We start from the raw sequence: 5399 nt of genomic DNA, 5'->3' as shown, positions 1-5399 counted from the left end.
AGCATAAAAAACAAAACAAAACAAAAAACAAAAAACGTATAAATACGTCTTTGGGACACTTAAAAGATAAAAAAACAAAACGTATTTACACATTATTGGGAGCAAATGAGTTAAAAGAGTACTTAAAATAGATTTATCAACTTACTAAATATTGAGTTGTTTACTGCTGTGGAGTAAAATAGTTTTGACTGGCCTATGTCACTTAAACGTACCGCTAAATTGTTCATACATATTGATAAAGTCGTTCGAACGTCTTAGTCAAATCGTTCAAACATATAAGAGGATCCTGTATGACCTTTTGTTTATGTTCACGCGTTGCATCATGGGAAAGTTGTGTGGCAAGAAGCAATGTGTTTTATATGCTTCTCCGTAAACAACCTCCGCCCTTCGCCCGTTAAAGTGCTTCAATAGTGACGATTTCGCCCGCTAACTTTCTTTGTGTATGGTGTTTCTATGTCATGTTTTCTGCCACACAGCCATTTGCTAAAAAATGTCAACAAAGGATCCTCCTATTGGTGAAGCTGAACGTATTGATAAAGTTGTTCAAAACCCATTGATAAAGTATTTCCAACATATTGGTAAAGTTGTTTGACTGAAAAACGTAGCCTAAAAGCTAAAAACATTGATTTATTTTTTTTTGCTCCCATAATGCCATGGGGTATTGACCTGCACAATTGTGGCATTACCCTTTTAACAAATAGCTAAAAAACAAAACAAAACACAAGCTCATTTGTAACCCTAATGACGAATCAAGAAAATGGATGACTGGATCAATGGAATTGAAACAGCTGAATGCATAAGTCCCTCTTCCACACACACATACGCACACACCATTTTATTTTCTTGACCGGCTTTCCATTACATTAAATTACTTTTACTGTTTATTTAAGTCCATAAAAAGAAAACACAGCTGAATAGAGCAGACCGCAGTCAACAACATATTAATACGTTCAAAGAGAAGGCCTTCCATCACCATCCAAGAATGTTCCTCAATTGTTGCCATGGAGATCTCGGCTGTCATCTGGTGATTGAACTTTAAAGAACATGAGCATCCTTTCATTCGCCTCCCAAAGGAAGCAAATTCATCTCCACTCCTGCTTGTGTTTCACATTCTCCACACGTACAAATTCAACATTTTGAGAGAAATGCTCGAGTGAAGAGGCCACACGCCGCAATATTTAAGTATATATATATAAAAAAAATAAGCACATTCTAATGTTAGGGTCACATGTCGCTGTGCCATAGTGTGGGATGAAGTGGTTTGACCAGTACACTTTGATGTTGCGTGTGTCTCTTCTCGAATAAGATTGATGTTGTTACGTCAATAAGGAAATGTAGGCGACTCTCATTTGAGTTAGCATGCGTTAACAGTGTGCGTGTGGATCGTCACGAAAATGTAACTGAATGAAAACATTTTATATTACTGGTTGGTTGGTCTCTAAAGCAAGCAGTGGTATCGACATTTGTTAAGCACTGTATAAACATAGTATAAATGCAGCAAAAATGAATAAGAAATGAAAATACCACAATGGAAATATGCATCAATGCCATTTATGTTCGTTTTTTTAATTGTTAAAAATGTGAATTAGTATGTTTAAACATACTGACATTTTAATATGTCCTGGGATTGATTGGCAACCAGTATACTTTTTGTCCAATTTTAGCTCACCTGAGCAGGGTACTCGGAATTTCAGGACAGTATAGTGCAGTGAGATCGCTTTCTAGCTAGCTAGCTAGCTAGCTAGCTAGCTATCAGCTATCTATTATAGCTAGCTAGTTAGCTTGATAGATACTGTACTTTATTCATCCCCTGACACATTAACGATACGTGGTAAATATGTCTCACAATTCAGAGCTTCTTGCTTCATTTTATTTATTTTTTTTAAGCTCGGGACCGCTCGGTTTACACTTGGTACACCGCCGATGTAACACCGGCTTCCCATGTTATATTCATTGCAGACTTTAGGCCCTATTTTCGTGCCCCGTGGCAAATATAGCGCAAAGTGCTATCAAACTGTGTGCATGGGTGGAGTTTTCCAGACTGGAACAGGTAGAAGGCAGGTCTGAATTTAAATTTACGCGCCTTATAGTGCAGTATGCTGACAGGCAGCACTAAGAGATGCAGCATAATTCAGAATCAGAAGAAGAAAAAAAGGGAGAAAATGTGTTTAAGTATAAATTGTTTTACTGTTTAAACAATACAATAACATACATGCTAATTTCCGTGAGCCCATTAGTAGTGTTTTCTGTTCTATGTTAGCATTAACCTAGCACACTTTCATTAGCCGACGTTATGTGCTTTGGTTGTACAAATAATTTGTTATAAGTGTGTGAGAGTTGCAACGAGAAAAAATATATTTATTTATTTATTGCAGGTGGGTCAGGAATGTATCCCCAGTGATAAACAGTGGTTCAGTGTTTGCATTGTCATCTCTTTTGAGCCCTATTAAAGATTTTTACCTCTTTTAGCACGGAGGTGAAATATTATGGGAGAGCAAGTCACGCATCGTTCTGTCCCTGGATGGGCATAAACGCCTTTGGATGCTGCCGTGCTGGCTTACAACAACCGCACGGCACTGAGAAAGCAGCTGAAGCCCGGCTGTGGCTTTCAAGGTGAGCTTCAGAGATGCCAACATTTTAAAAAACAAATAACAAATTAAAAAAAAAAGTGGGGTACAATACACGCAGATGAAATAAATATTGTGTATCAAAATCAAAATTGATTAAACACAGCTCTTAAAAAACAAAAAATGTTTAAACACATGTATATGTACATATCATAATGATGATTAAAATGTATTCCACAAGTTGAATAAAAATTGTACCTACATGTTTGAAAACAGTTATAAATGATTAAATGTAGATGTATTATATTTAAAAGTACAACTGAAATGAACTTAACAAATGGATTAAAAATAACAATTAAAGATACATAACAATAACCCTAAAAAGCCTGAACCACATTAAAGAAAGTTCAAATTATTTGTAAATAGAGTATTTATGAGTCCTTTTGAACAAACAAACTCCCACATGACTTTTGATTCGTGTCATATTTGATACATCCGTTCGCAATGCTTTAAATTTCTACATTTATAACTGTCAAAAATATAATAATGAGCAGACATATCAAACATATTTCCAAAAATCAGAAAGAACATTTCCCACTATTAATAATAGGGATGGGCGAGTATCGATACCAGGTATCAGTATCGGGCCGATATGAGCCTTTTTTTCAAGTACTCGAGTACTCATGACGCAGACGAGTACAAGCGACCGATGGCAGAGGGGGAAGACGTTAAGTGAGTCCTCCTTGCCTGTAAGTGGCGCTAGCTTGCAGCAGTTTTTCACCAAAACGTCACCGGTTTGGAAATACTTCAAAATTGTGAATTTTAAACTAAAAGAGCATTTTTGTGTTTTATTTTGAGCGTTAAGACTATTGAAGAGTGACTGTGCTGTTTTTTTTTGTCAAAATTAAAGGAAATATATTTGTTTGAAAATATCGTTTAGTGATTTTTTTTTATTTGTCAAAATGTACTACTGGTATCGGCAGTTGGTATCGGTATCGGTGAGTACTGAGGGTCTGAGTATCGGTCTGAAAAAAAGTGGTATCGAACATCCCTAATTAATAAGTATAGGTGTCTGTTCTTTCTCAATTGGGACAATCTTGCAAGGTCGCTGGGTGATACTGCCCTCTAATGGATTATCCATGCAATGCATGTGTCAGATGATATACATCAGGGTTTTTAATGGGGACAAAATATTATACTCATGAATTAAAGGGCTCAAAATTTCTTGTATTTAATAAGATACGGCTTTCTCGGTTTAAGTGCCGTTTAGAATTTTATTGAGTGATTCTTTTGTGTACCACTAGAGTGCGCCTGCGTATGACTTTGTAGTACATTGCACCACACTCAGATAGCAAGTAGTTGAGCTGAATCAACATGGCCCCTGCTGCTTGGAGCCAAGTCGCGTACTCCAGTTTGCCTCAACTGCTTGAAGATACGATTAATCAACAGTCACTTCCACACATGTGAACAAGAGCGAACGCATGCATTCGTCCAATCTCACAGGCTTCCTCCGACTTCGCCAACGTGTCTGTCGTTCGTGGTGCCAGGCATCCATCGCTTCTTCTACATTGGCACAGACGCGTTTAATCGCACCGAGGAATATGCCGCAGCAGCAGGTAGTATAATAATGCTTGTTTTAGCCATGTTGTTTTGCCTGTTTACTTAGCGTCCATGTGATTCCATCCCCTCCTCCTTCCTCGTCGGCTGGGTCTTTGCCAGGCGCTGAAGCAGCCCAGATGTACACCCTGAGGGTGGCCAAGGCTCTGGCCATGACAGCTGTAGATGTGGTGTGCATGCAGCCCACATCTGCTGAGCCAAGTGAAAGAAGACTTTGCTGCAGCCAAGATGAAGCAAACTCAATAAACAGCATTTAAAGCAGTAATAAAAAAAAAATAAAAAAAGCAAGAAAAAAGGGCAGTGAAGGATTTTACATTTATATGCCACTGCAATGGAATTCAAATGAAGCTAAAGGAGCTTTTAGCTTTAATTCAAAAGGTTTCACAAAAATATGACAGTTGCCCTTCAGGTATGAAAGCCTTTTTTTTTTTTTTTTGCCATTTTCAAGGGCTCAGAAGTAAGTTGCTATTTGACACTTGTAAGTAAAAACCAATTTTAATATTTGGATTAACATCAGTAGGAGTCTGGAACTGACAGATATCATCTTCACTGCAGTGTCTTCACTTGCTTTTGGTTTGTTTGAACAAGTTTTTCCTTCATAAAATCTTCAGCTGAGTATCAGCAAGCCCCATTTATTTTTATATATATTTTTTTCATTCAGGAAAGCTGCCTCTCATCCTGTTCTTTAGTTAAATGCAGTGACATTGAATATTCTTCAGTGGCCGAGTCACTAGAGCATATGAATTGAAAATTGAAGGTCCTCACTGTCGAGTGTTTTCATCCAAGTATTGAAAATTGTCGTTATACAGGCCCGGTATACTTTGAAAAAGATGAGAGATTGTTGTCGAGAGTACTTAACAGCCACTACTTTGTAGAAGTTACCGCTGAACCTTCCATAGCTTTTTTGTCTAATGGCAGGCCCCTGACTAATTTTATTCTAATTTTTCATCCATTTTGGAGGGATGTCCCGTTCCGTTGTGCCATATTTTGGCCAGTTAACTCTTTGACTGCCAAATGTTCTCAAAAAAAACAAAACAAAACAACGGTGCCAGCCGATTTGGAGCATTTTCACTCATGTTTCAAAGCAAACAGAATATTGTGCGGTATGATGACATAAATATGGTGGATACCATATGAAAGATTGGATTCCATTCTTTCATGAGGAAAAAAAAAAGTATGTTTCTACCTTATTCCGTTTTTAGTAATCACCATTTG

General features: G+C 37.4%; 1 long non-coding RNA gene across 1 annotated transcript; it reads left to right on the top strand.

Moving 5' to 3' along the window:
• Window positions 1-1713: 1713 nt before the first annotated feature.
• LOC144031383 (uncharacterized) lies at window positions 1714-4165 on the top strand. The gene is made up of 3 exons (XR_013287518.1): window positions 1714-1831; window positions 2470-2613; window positions 4071-4165. It is a non-coding gene; the product is annotated as an uncharacterized LOC144031383 (long non-coding RNA).
• The last annotated feature ends 1234 nt before the right edge of the window (window positions 4166-5399 follow it).

The sequence above is a fragment of the Festucalex cinctus genome, chromosome 12, assembly GCF_051991245.1.
Source record: "Festucalex cinctus isolate MCC-2025b chromosome 12, RoL_Fcin_1.0, whole genome shotgun sequence".
NCBI classification, from domain to species: Eukaryota; Metazoa; Chordata; class Actinopteri; order Syngnathiformes; family Syngnathidae; genus Festucalex; species Festucalex cinctus.
The sequence above is the reverse complement of the archived record's forward strand: the minus strand, read 5'-3'. Positions and strand labels throughout refer to the sequence as shown.